The sequence below is a fragment of the Heterocephalus glaber genome, unplaced genomic scaffold, assembly GCF_053883595.1.
Source record: "Heterocephalus glaber isolate CG9 unplaced genomic scaffold, H.glaber_assembly_v1.0 deba00001543, whole genome shotgun sequence".
Classification (NCBI taxonomy): domain Eukaryota; kingdom Metazoa; phylum Chordata; class Mammalia; order Rodentia; family Bathyergidae; genus Heterocephalus; species Heterocephalus glaber.
In genome coordinates this window covers 6896437-6910104 of record NW_028258336.1, presented here as the reverse complement: position 1 = coordinate 6910104, position 13668 = coordinate 6896437, and the positions used below count along the sequence as shown (strand labels likewise).

At 36.7% G+C, this 13668-nt stretch overlaps 1 long non-coding RNA gene and 1 pseudogene across 1 annotated transcript in view; one reads left to right on the top strand and one right to left on the bottom strand.

Moving 5' to 3' along the window:
• Positions 1 to 998: 998 nt before the first annotated feature.
• LOC101720741 (shootin-1 pseudogene) lies at positions 999 to 2942 on the bottom strand (annotated as a pseudogene).
• A 2699-nt stretch (positions 2943 to 5641) lies between these two features.
• LOC147824438 (uncharacterized) overlaps positions 5642 to 13668 on the top strand; it is a 56615-nt gene continuing 48588 nt past the window's right edge. Inside the window, exon 1 of the long non-coding RNA XR_015442360.1 lies at positions 5642 to 5836. This is a non-coding gene — a long non-coding RNA (uncharacterized LOC147824438). The remainder of the gene's footprint in view (positions 5837 to 13668) is intronic.

Here is a 13668-nt window from a genome sequence, read left to right as displayed (position 1 = left end):
ATTTTGAGAGACTACCACTTAATTTCTTTAAAACAAAACAAAACAAAAAACCCTGTATAATACAGAAAGGCAGTGAAGCAAGAAAAATGTGTCTTTGTCATTTATCTTCACTGTACATAAGAAGTGTGATTAAGTATGGTGCTTGGGCCACATTAGTATATGGGAAAACACAATGAACTCGTAGTACAGAAAACATGATTTATGAAGATATTACTGTTGATTCGAGGTTTGGATTTTCACCTCAATTCCATACTCAGGCCACCAGAACATTCCCACTGAGGTCCTTGGGTGCCTTTGGGCACAATCTGTAACATGTGTTTTTCATCATCCAGTAGTTAACAAAGTGTGCAATTCACGTTGACTAAGAGACAACTACTTTGATGCCAGCTCCTGAGTTTGAAGTTTATCCCAGTTTACCCTAGAAAATAACTCCTAGGCCATAGAATCCACCCTTTCCACATGCTGGTGCAAATTATCTAAAGAGGATGAAACCCCAAACAGAAACTTCTTTGAGGGATTTTGTTTTGTTTTTGAGTCATGGTCTATGTTCCCCAGTCTGGCCTTAAACTCCTGGGCTCAAGTAATCCTCCTGCCCCAGCCTCCAGAATAGCTGAACAATAGGGGCAAGCTACTGTGCTTGGCCCTGGGGAGGGGTTTATATCATGTTAAGTCGTTCAGTTCTGTTTATCCAATTATCCACAAACACCTTAAACTTTCAACATTACTAAATTTGATGAGTGATATGCACATTTCCTAAAAAGATACCAACATCTGAATCCTTTGTAATCTTCTAAACAAAGCCATACTTCATACATACAGTAACTAGGAAAAATCTTATCTCTATAAAGATCAAAGCCCAAAAACTACTTAGAATGTGTATATTTTGCTAAATAGCTTATTTATGCTTATAGTTGCTACTTACAAAAGTAACACCAGAAAAGCTATATTGTGAATACAGTGACCAGATGGAATGTCTATAGCCCTTAACAATACGCCAAACTGAATCATGTGCTTATTGAAAAGGACTTCCAAACATTTCAGCCTTCTGGTTGATGAATCAGCAGCTGGCGCTGTCTCTCTCTCTCATTTTTTCAATGCTGTCTTCTTTGAATTCTGGTTTAGTTTCACCTTCATCGTGCTTGCATAGAGCTGGATCTTTCTCTGCGACTTGGTCTTTGGTTTGGGGTTCATGTGTGGAAACAGGATGTAAAGCTACAATTGGTTCAGGTTTTGTTTCACTGCCAATGTGTATTTTCTCCTGTATCCAGTGTTACTGGGAGGCTGAAACATAACCTTGGAACTTGTGCATCCTTCCAATTTACGGGACCCTTCACCTGGCTCAGGTGTGAGGGGGGACCGGCTGTTGAATTCTGCCTCCAGAGTGTTCTTGTTCAAGGCTGTTTTTGTTACAGTGGATACAGAACCCAACACTGGCATGGATTTGGACTCTGAGGTGACTAATATCCCAGTTGGACTACTGCTATCTGCTTCTGCTGTCACCTTTCTGCGATGCAAAATCCTTTCTAACTCAGTTTCACTGTTTTCAGGGTCAAGAGATTTTAAGCTTCTTGAACTAGTGGATTTAAGTGTCCCCAGTATTCCTTTTAGTTCATTCACTGCACTTTCAGAGCCCTTTGAAGATTCTAGCTTTGCTTTCAGTCTGGCTGTCTGATTAACTGGTCTAAGATGAACTCCCTTCTTAATTCTATCCATCATCTCAATAGCTTGCCTCTTTAGATCTGTGACTTCCTCAGTTGTTTCTGGTTCAATTGCCTTTTCTTTTTTAGCACCACTGCCACTGGGGTGGGATGGCTTCCGGATCATAGACATGAGGGATCTGATAGGATTGGAGGGGGAAGAGGTGGTGGAGGTGGAGGTGGAGGAGGTACTGAATTCTCGGACTGGTTCACTCATTTCTGGAGCTCATCAACAGAATGCTTTAAATTTCGGCCTTCTCTTCAGAATTCTGGTATTTCAATTCCAAATCCTTCTTATCCTCTTCTAAAAGCTCCAGTTGCTGTTTGAGGTTATATATCTCTTTGTGCAGTGCTTCATTTTCTAGTTACTCCTCTAATTCTTTGACCTTTTGCTGATGCTGAATTCTCTCTTCTTCAAGTTGTTGGATGAGTTTTGCATTTTCATCTAAAGCTTTCAAAAGCTTCTGGTCAGGGACAGTGCTCAGTAGCAGAAGGTGGCTTTGTCTCTTTAGCTTGTTTTGTTTTATGAACATCTCTTGTGCAAACGACTGTTTGTTTCGAAGGTCCTTCTCCAACTCCAGGTTTACTTGCATCTCCTCATATTCCTCTACTGCCAACATGGACACTCGGTTGCATTTTTCTAAGACTTTTCTCTGTTCAAGAACTTCAGCATATAAAACAGCCTTGTCTTGTTTAACTTTATTTACTTTTTCAATTACTTCCACCAGTTTGCTCTTGAGATTTTCCAGCTCAATGGCTAATATCTTCTTTTCCTCCTGAACAGATACAATTTGATCTCGAAGTTCTTTGTTCTGCTTCTGACGCTGTACTGAGATACAAGTCTCAGCAGCACCATCTGTGTCTGTGGTAACATCTTCATCATCAGTGTTTATCTCCTCCGTTATTACATCTGATCCCAGCTTGGCCATGTATAACATGCTGATTCTCTTCAGTGTTTTATTTTCTTTATTTAGCTTTGTTGCCAAAGCTTCGGCACTTTCTTGACAAGTCTTCTCTATTTCAAGATGGTTTTGCATGAAATTAACTTCCTCTATAACCATGTGAGAAATTTTCTGAAATTCTTCCAGTTTTTTAACGGCCTCATCTCATTTTTGCCTAATTTTGTCACACTTCTCCTTTGTTTTCTGGTTCTCTGCTCTAAGGTCTTCATATTCACTATAGCTTGCTCCTTCAGGCTGGTGATGAGCTGCAGCTGCTTCTCCTCGTCCGAGCTATTCATTTTGGCAGGTGGGGGTGGGAATAAAAGGAAAAGAGGGAGCTGCGAGGGGGACATGGGGGAGGGGGCTGCTTCTGATTATGAAGGTGATAATATTCATTACTGAAGCACTGGCAAATAAAAAAAGGGCAAAGAGTCAGCACCAATCCACTCATCATCCATTCACTCAGAAATAACCACTCTTAATGTTATGATGTGTATGTATAAAGAATTTTATATATACATGTGTAAGCACACACATATATATATTATGTACATATATATATATATATATATATATATGCACACACATGTATATGTTACTCTGTCTTTAAAATACCCAACCAGAACTGTGTTGAATATGTATTTAAGAACACTAGAGCTAGGAAAAAAAAAAGAGAATACTGAATCTGGGCATGGTGTTGCATGCCTGTAATCCCAGTACTCTGGAAGGCTGAGTCAGGAGAATTGCAAGTTTGAGCCCAGACTGACAATTTAGTAACTTAGTGAGATCTCATCTCAAAATAAAAGAAAAGCTAGGGATGCCCCTCCATGCAAGGGCTCTGGATTCAATCCCCAGCCAGTACTGAAAAAAAAAGAATACTGGCATTTTTTGGTAACATTTTATCCTGACCTTAACTATTCTTATGAACAAAATAATATTTGGAAAACTGCCTTAATACTTGGTGGATGGATGTTCTGTCAGTTCAGGCCCTCCAAGAGTAGATGCCAAGTTCTTTTCTCATAATTTCTGCATTTTTTTCTTTCATTTTGTTCCTAGGTCCTTTGTTGCTGTTACTAATGTAAATGGAAACTTTGATTCCAGTTTACTCTCAAATTAATGAACACTGATATTTATTTTTTTCTTTTAAATTCTTTTATTGGTGCATTTTAGGTATACAATATGTTTATATTTATCGTTGGGTGCTTGTACCTGTACATGATGAATCTTGGTTCTTATTTTTTTCCCCATTACCTGTGCACCCTTCAACCCCTCCACCCTTCCCTATTTACATAGATTTTGTTTCCATTTTTTTTTCTTTTCCTATAATTTCTCCTTTTCCTTCTTTCCTTTTCCCTTCCCCTCCCACCACCCCTATACCTTTGGACCTTTTAATTTTTCAAATTATCAGTTATTCATTTTAATCATTTTAATCCTTATTTACACTTTCAGTTTCTCACACCAGAGAAACTATTCTGTATTTACACATGTGTGTCCTATTTATTTCACTTAAGATTATGGCCTCAATATGCATCCATTTAGTTATAAATGTCTCTAGTTTCTGGTTCTTTATGGCTGAGTAGTACTACATTTTATAAAAAAACACACCTTCTTTATTGAGTTTCCAGTTGATAGGCACTTGGGCTGTCTCCAAGCTTTAGCTATTACAAACTATGCCGCTATAAACTTGGGTGCACATATATCGCTGGGGTATGATTCTTTTAATTCTTTGGGGAAGATACCCACCAGGGGAATAGCTGGGTCAAATGGAACCTCTAACCCTAGTTCTTTGAGGTATCCCCATACTGATTTCCACAGTGGTTGCACCAGTGTGCACTCCCACCAACAATGGAGAAGGGTTCCTTTCTCCCCACACCCCTGCCAGCACTTGTTATTGGGTGATTTCTTGATAGCAGCCACTCTTTCTGGGGTGAGGTGGAATCTCAGTGTTGTTTTCATCTGCATCTCTCGAATGACCAGTGATGTTGAACATTTTTTCATATATTTATTTGCTGCTTTTACTTCTTTGTCTGAGAAATATCTGTTCATTTCAGATGCCCATTTTTGAAGTGAGTCTTTGAATTTGGGGGGGTCTGATTTTTTTCAGTTCTTTATACATTCTAGATAGTAGACTTTTGTCTGAGGTACAGCTGCTAAAAATTTTTTCCCACATTGTAGGTTGTCTCTTAGCTCTGTTGGTAGTTTCTCTTGCAGTGCAGAAGCTTTATAATAAGATGAGATCCCAGTTGTTGATTCTTTGTGCTAGTTCCCAAGCTACTAAGGTTTTGTTCATAAAGTCTTTTTCTATGCCAATGTCTTCAAGAGTTCTACCTAATTTATCTTCCAGAAAGTTTAGTGTTTCTGTCTTAATATTTAGATCTTTAATCTACTTTGATCTTAGTTTAGTGCATGGTGATAGGTATGGGTCTAGTTTTAATCTTTGGCAGGTTGAAATCAAGTTTTTCCAACATCATTTATTAAGTAGGCTATCTTTCCTCCAATGAGAGTGGTTGGCTCCTTTGTCAAAGAAATACTGATATTTAAAAGGGCTTTATATTTTTATAGCTGGCCATCTAGTAAATGTTATTAAATATTTTTACTATATCTAACAGATTTTCAGTAGATTTTTCTTGAGGCTTTATTTGACAGTGCAGATCTCTTTGAAACTGGCACTGTGAGGAGGAAACACAATGATTAATGAATCTTGCTTCCCTCATGGAGCTGTGTTCTAATGGGGGATGCAGTAACAGGTAATGATGAGAGAAATGGCCATCTAGGGTTAGTTGGAGGGCCATGGCAATAGCTTATATGTCATGTAAATTGTTAATAGCCTGTACATACAGAAGAACTTAGCTAACTGGAGCCTAGAATATTTTAAAAAGTAATTCTTGGATAACAAACTTTTTTTTGATAGTAACTGAGCTATTTAGATTTTTTTAAACTTGTGTTAATTTTTTACTACTTATATTTTTAAGTTATACATTGGAAAAATTATATTGTTATATATTTTGAGGTAATTATATATGTTATCATGTGATGTGATTTTAAATACAATTTTCAAAATCTTTTCTTCAAGGCTACATGGCTTAACATAAGGTAATTATTATTATTTTTTTTTCCAGTACCGGCAATTGAACTCAGGACCTTGCACTTGTGAGGCAAGCATAGTGCCACTGAACTAAATTCCCAGCCCAGCATAAGGTAATTATTGTATTCCTTTATAATTAAAAATATCTTCCAAAAATTCTTTGTAAATTCTCCTTGTACTTTATATTTAATTTTTGTAATGGTCCAATTTTTATAGTTATTTATTCTCTACTGTGTTCTTTAGTCTAAATCATTTATATTCTGCCTTAATATTTGTAATATCTGTCTTTTTATAGTCCTGAGATAGATTTCATATTTTTTCTAACATCGTGGATTTGTGCTCATTGTTATATTTAATACAGAAACCACATAAAGTTATGAAAGTTCCCCAAATTGACCACTTCGGATGAGTCTTTTAAATGCTCCTGTTTAGGTTTTATAGTTTTTGCAAAAGAATGAACTAACAACCTGAAAATCTTTCCCATTACAAAGATGTGTAGATGTTATTTATACTATGATATAATTTAACTATTTAGCAGAATCTTCTGAAATAATAATAATAAAGGAAGTTGTCAAGGACCAGAAAAAAAGTCATAGTATTTTAAGTACAAGAATTAACATGGCAATTGCCAGGGGTAGACTGGGAGTTGTAGGGAAGGAATTGTCAGTTTCATTAATTTAGAAAGTTGTGATTAATATCCAAAGAGGAAAAAGAAATTGTGCCTTGGACTCAAAATAGGTAGTGTTGAAAATGAAACATTGTAAATCTAGAATGGCTGAGGGGATATATTAATAATTAAAGGCTAGATTAAACACATACCAAAATCCACTCTCCAGCAAAATGTATCCCTGCAGTCACATGTGGCTATCGAGCTCATGAACTATGATTAGTACAAGTTTAGATATTCTCCAAGGTTAAAATACTCTATGTATTAAATTTTTAAAAATACAAAAAGATAAGATGCTTCATTAATTTTTATACTGATTACATATCAAATCCTTTTGATACATTAGTAGTAAAATGTTATTACTAAATTGATTTTAAGAGTTTCTTTTTACTTTTTAAATATAGGTACTAGAAATTTAAAATGATATATGTGGCTCACTTTTGTAGTTCACATTTTATTTCTTTTGGGTAGCATGATCTAGCAGACAAGTCTTGGCCTGGGATAGAGATGGGGCAAATATTTACTTAAGAATTTATAAAAGGATCTGCTCTCATATGAAGACTTGTCCTACACTAATAACACTTGATGGAGGTATTGTACATCAAATCAAGTGATCCTGAATTCCCACTGTAAAGTCCAGTGAATAATGTCCCACAATTTAAAATTATAGAATATGTGGTGAAAAACTTTCCTTGAGTTAGTAAGGTTGAGCAGACCCTACAAACAGTGAGATTAGCCAATGTGATAGATATGATAAAATACACTATTTAGATATGATTGAAAACTAATTGGAAGCATCTGAGCTTCCCTGTCCAGTGAAATTTAAGGGAATTTGGCCTAAGCTCTGTGTTCAACATTCTTTTTTAAAAAATTAGCTTTATTGGTACTCTATTGATATACATAATAATCACATTCACCATAGGGAATTTGGACTTGTACATAATATATCTGGATTCTTTTCTTGACCATTCCCTTCATTTCCCTTCCCTTCAAATCTTCTTCCTCTCCTTGTTTACAAAAGCTTTGTTCCTTTTCTCTCCCTCCCTTGTTCCTCTTCCTATTTGAACATTTTATTCCTACTCCCCAATGTCTGTTTTTCATTCTGGTCCTTATTTGCCCTTTGGGTTTCTCACACAAGAGAAACAATGCAATATTTAAACATTTGTGTTCAAATTAGTTCACTTAAGGCAGGGGATTTAGCTCAATGGCACTGTGCCTGCCTTGCAAGTACAAGGTCCTGAGTTTGAACCCTAGTACCAAAAACAAAACAAAACAAAAAAAAACCCACACAAAAAAACTAAATTAGTTCATTTAAAAGTATGGTCTCAAGGTGCATCCATTTACCTAAAATATCTCAAGTTTATCCTTCTTTATGGCAGACCACATTTTATTTATTCATTTAGCCATGGATGGGCATCTAGCTATTACAAATTGTACTTCTATAAACATGGGTGTGCATATGGTGTGGTGTGATGCTTTTAACTCAGGAAGATACCAAGAAGAGTCAAGTAGAACCCTAGTTTTAATTTTTGGGGAATCTCTGTACTGATTTTCATATTAACTGAATCAACTTACACTCCCACCAACATTGGAGAAGGGTTCCTTTTTTCCTCATAGCCTGGCCAGCATTTGTTATTGATTAATTTTGTGATGATAGCTATTTATTCTGGAGTGTGGTGGAATCTCAGTGTTATTTTAATTTATATTTCTCAAATGGCCAGTGATGAACATTTTTTCATATATTTATTTGCTGTTTGTACTTTTTCATCTGAGAAATGTCTATTCACTACAGATTCCCATTTTTGGGTTGGATCTTTAGATTTAGGGGTATGATTTTTTTTAATTCTTTATATATTTTAGATATTAGCCCTTTGTCTGAGGAATAGCTGGTAAAATTTTGTTTTCCCATTCTGTAGGTTGTCTCTTCACTTTGTTGGTGGTTTCTTTTGCTCTGCAAAAGGTTTTTAATATGATGAGATGCCAGTTGTTGATTCTTTGTAATATTTACTGTGTTATTAGGGTTTTGTTCATAAAGTCTTTACCTGTGTCTTCAAGAGTTTTATCTGTTCTCTCTTCCAGTAGATTAAGTGTTTATGTTTTAATATTTAGATCTTTGATCCATTTCTGTTTTAGTTTAGTTCAAGGTGAGAGATATGGGTCTAGGTTTAATCTTCAGCATGTGGAAAGCCAGTTTTCCCAGCACCATTTATTAAAGAGGCTAACTTTCTTGCAGTGAAGGTGTTTGGCCCCTTTGTCAAAGAGAAGGTGGCTAAGTGTGTTTAGAGTTGTTTCTACATCTTCTGTTCTGTTCCATTGATTTTTGAGTCTTTTTTTTTTTTTCCCCCAGTACCATGCTGTTTTTATCATGGTACCTTGGTAGTATAAATTCAAGTCAGGGATTGCGATGCCCTCTGCCTTGCCTTTTAATAAAAATATTATTAACTTTATTGGTACATTTTAGGTGTACAACATAATGACATTCATCATTGGAAATTTATACTTTTACATAATCTCTTGGTTCTTGTTTTTTCCCTTTCCCCCTGCCCTCCCTTAAACCCCTCCATCCCTCCCTATTTACAAAGACTTTTGTTTCCATTTTTTCATTTTCTCATATTAATTCCATTCCTTTCTTTCCTTTCCCCTACCCCTCCCACTTCCCCTTCCCCTTTGCCCCTTTTCTTCCTATTTCACATTATCTACTATACCTTTCAGTCCTTATTTACACTTTGTTTCTCACACCAGAGAAACTATTTGTTATTTACATATATGTGTCCTATTTATTTCACTTAAGAGTATTGCCTCAATGTGTATCCATTTAGCTATAAATGTCTCTAATTTCTCATTCTTTATGGCTGAGTAGTACTCCATTTTATAGAAAACTACATTTTCTTTATCCAGTCTCCAGTTGATGGGCAATTGGGCTGTTTCCAAGATTTAGCTATCACAAGCTCTGCTGCTATGAACATGGGTGCACCTACATCACTGTGGTATGATTCCTTTGGAAGATACCCAGCAGGGGAACAGCTGGGTCAAATGGGACTTCCAGTCCTAGTTCTTTGAGGTATCTCCATACTGATTTCCACTGTGGTTGCACCAGTCTACACTCCCATGAGCAGTGGAGCAGGGTTCTTCTTTCCCCACAGTCCTGCTACCATTTGTTATTGGCTGATTTCATAATAGCAGCCATTCTTTCTGGGGTGAGGTGGAATCTCAGTGTTGTTTTCATTTGGATCTCTTGATGACCAGTGATGTTGAGCATTTTTTCATAAGTTTATTTGCTATTTCTATTTATTTGTCTGAAAAATATCTGTTCATTTCAGATGCCCATTTTTGGATTGGGTCTTTAAATTTGGGAGGTCTGATTTATTAAAGTTCTTTATATATTCTCGATAGTAGACCTTTGTCTGGGGAACTGCTGGTGAAAAATTTTTCTCACATTGTGGGTTGTCTCCACACTTTTGGTGGTTTCTCTTGCTGTGCAGGAGCTTTTTAATAAGAAGAGATCCCACTTATTGAGTGTGCTAGTTCATGGACAAGTGAGGTTTTGTTCATAAAATCTTTTCCTATGCCAGTATCTTCCAGAGTTCTACTTAACCTCTGTTCCAGACAATTTAGTGTTTCTCTTTTAATATTTAGATCTTTAATCCATTTCAATTTTAGTTTACTGGATGGTGAGAGATATAGGTCTAGTTTTAATCTTTGGCAAGTTGAAACCCAATTTTTCCAGCACCATTTATTAAAGAGGCTATCTTTCCTCCAGTGAGGCTGTTTGGCTCCTTTGTCAAAGATGAGATAGCTGAGTGTGTCTAGAGTTGTTTCTGCATCTTCTAATCTGTTCCACTAGTCGTCAGGTCTGTTTCTTTGCCAGTCCCATGCTGTTTTTATCGCAATAGCTTTGTAGTATAGTTTCAAGTTGGGGATTGTGATACTCCCTACCTTGTCTTTATTGCCTAGAATTGCTTTTGCTATTCTAGGTCTTTTCTTGTTCCAAACGAATTTTTGGATTGTTGTCTCAAGGTCTGTGAAGTATCCTGTTGGAATTTCAATTGGGATTGCAGTGAATCTATATAGCAGTTTTGGAAGTATGGCCATTTTCACTGTGTTGGTTCTTCCTACCCAGGAGCAAGGGATGTCTTTCCATTTTCTGATACCCTCTTTTATCTCTTTTTTCAGAGTGCTATAGTCTTCAGAGAAGAGGTCTTTGATTTCTTTTGTTAGGTTGATTCCTAGGTATTTCAATTTTTGGATGCTATTGTGAAAGGAATTGTTTGCCCTATTTCTCTATCAGTGAGTCTGTTGATTGTGTAGAGGAAAGCTATTGATTTTTGTGTGTTGACCTTGTAACCAGCTACTTGACTGAATTTGGTTATTATGCCTAGACTTTTGGTGGAGTTCTTCAGGTATTCTATATAGAGTATCATGTCATCTGCAAATAATGACAATTTGACTTCTTCATTTCCTATTTTTATTCCTTTTATTTCTTTCTCTTGTCTAATTGCTGTGGCTGATGTTTCCAAAACTATATTGAACAGGAGTGGTGATAGTGGACATCCTTGTCTTGTTCCTGATTTGAGTGTGAAGGATTTCAGTTTTTGACCATTCAGTATGATATTGGCTGTTGGTTTTTTATGGATGGCTTTTATCAGATTGAGGTAGAGACTGTCTATTCCACTTTTTTGTAGGATTTTTACCATAAATGTAGGTTGGATTTTTGTCAAATGCTTTTTCTGTATCTATTGAGATAATCATATGGTTTTTGTCCTTGGCTCTATTATTTTAGAGTATTACATTTATTGATTTGAGTATGTTGAACTATCCCTGCATCCCTGTGATGAATCCCACTTGGTCAGGGTGTATGATCTTCTTGATGATCTTCTGCATTCTATTTGCCAGTATCTTGTTAAGGATTTTTGCATCTATGTTCATTAGTGAGATTGGCCTATAGTTCTCTTTTTCAGTTGGGTCTTTCTCTGCTTTGGGGATCAAGGTGATGCTTGCTTCCAGGAATGAATTTGGGTGTATTGCTTCCCTTTCAATTTCATTGAAGAGTTTAAACAGTAGTGGGAATAATTCTCTGTTAATGTCTTGTAGAATTCAGCAGTGAAGCCATCAGGGCCCGGGCTTTTCTTAGTTGGTAAGTTTTTAATTACATTTTCAACCTCTGCTTTGCCTTTGTTGCCCAGTATTGCTTTTTCTATTCTAGATCTCTTCTGGTTCCAAATGAATTTTAGGATTGTTTTCTCTAGTTCTGTGAGGTACGCTATTGCTATTTTTTTTTTTTTTTTTTTTTTTTTTTTGGTGCCAGAGATGGAACTCGGGACCTTGGGCTTGCAAGGCAGGTGGCAGAACCACTGAGCTAAATCCTCAGCTGCTATTGGTATTTTGATTGGGATTGCATTAAACTTGCCTAACAGTTTTGGAACTATGGCCATTTTCATTATATTGGTTTTGCCTATCCAACAATGGGGGATATCTTTTCATTTTTTGGTATCATCTTTGATCTCCTTTTTCAGAGCACTGTAGTTTTCAGTGTAAAAATCTTTTACTTCCTTCATTAGGAATCTGTTGTATGGCATCCAGTTCTTTCCTATGTTGGGCATTCATGTTTTCCGAGTCTTTTTTTTTTTTTTTTTTTTTGGCACCAGGGATTGAACTCAGGACATTGTGCTTGCAAGGCAGGCGTGATGCCACTGAGCTAAATCCCAGCCCCTTCCCAGTCTTGTCTAAGGCTCTTTCATTTTTAAAAATCTGTATGTATCTAGTTTCACTAACCACTTCCTTCATTATGGTCATCATCACTTTAAATATCTGCGCAATTATTTCTGTTTTGGTTTTGTCAACAGAGTTATTCATCTGTTTTGTTACTCCTGCTACTACTTTTTCACAAAGTTCAGCTTAGCGGCTTTTGATTTCTTTCACCTCAGTGCGCCCTGGATTTGCCTTGGGTGAGTTGGAAGTGTTGGGTTGCATCTTGCTTCTGTGTTTTCTCCTTTTCTATTTTTAAATTTGTTTTCTGCATTGAGGCTTGTAAATTGCTTATGGTAGGTAGCTTTAAGAGGTATGGAGACCTCTTGTGGGAATGACTACTTTTTCATAAATGTCTTCTAGACATAGCTGGCTTTTGGCCTTTGAGTCTGTCCCAGGATACTGCCTCTTCTGTTTATTAGGGATGAGAGGTTTCAGCTTGTTTGGCCTAGCACCTGGTTCTTTGTTATTGGGCTGTAGTGTTGTTTATGACCTGCAGAAAATCTACTTATTGGTATATAAGGAAAATTAATTGATCATAAGAATTATGTCACCTTGGCTAAAGTAATACAATCAGTAATAACAGCATCAAACAAACTGAAAAATGACAACTGTGATGGCTAACAATTTGTCACATTAAACCCTAGGTACAAAATTTATAGTTATAAAACAAAATCTAAGACAAGTCAGAAAATTATATAAAGTAAATATTCACTCAATAGAGCAATTTTACCCTAAGGGGAGAAAATTTAAAAGGGAAAAGAGGAAAAAATAGATAAACAGAGAAATGAAAGAAGATACAAAGGTTAGAAGCAAGGCTGAATGACAAAGGAAGAGTATGCAAGCCTCAGAAAACTGGTGAAGAAGACAGGAGGGAAGGAAAGAGGGAGAAAACAAAAACAAGAATAAAGCAAAATAAAAAAACTAAAAAGAATGTTCACATTCTTAAAAACCTAAGCAATAAAAAAAAAACCCCAAAACCAAATGAAAACAAATTTTAAAGAAGACCAATGGCCAAAAAAACCACAACCCCTGTCCCCCCCAAAAAATCCAAAAAATGAAAAAAAGCCTCTATGGTTTTAAGCCTGTGATTTTCTTCTGGAGTCTACAGTTTTGTGGCAGTGTCAAATTCAAGTCATGACCTTGTGCTCATTCACTGATAGACAAGGGAGACAGTCAGATCCCAGATCCATGTTGGATACTCCAAGAGAGCTGGCAGTAGGATTAAGGTGGTGAGCCAGTTTGTGACTTTCATAGACATTCAGGCTGAACTTGGCCTCTGGCCATGGGGATGGGGCCGAGTCATTTAGCTTACAACACTCTGGGGTGCTTGCTGGCCTGACCATGGCTCCCTAACCAAGGATGTCCCCTGTGGATGTCCCTCACCCAGTCACTGTGGGAGTGTAATACTGGAAGCCCTGAGATGAAACCAACTCATGGCTACTCTGAGTCCCAAGTTCAGCTGCCCCCTTCCTAAAATGGCACCTGACCAAGCACCTTATTTAGGGAATATTACACATGCTTGTACTGAAG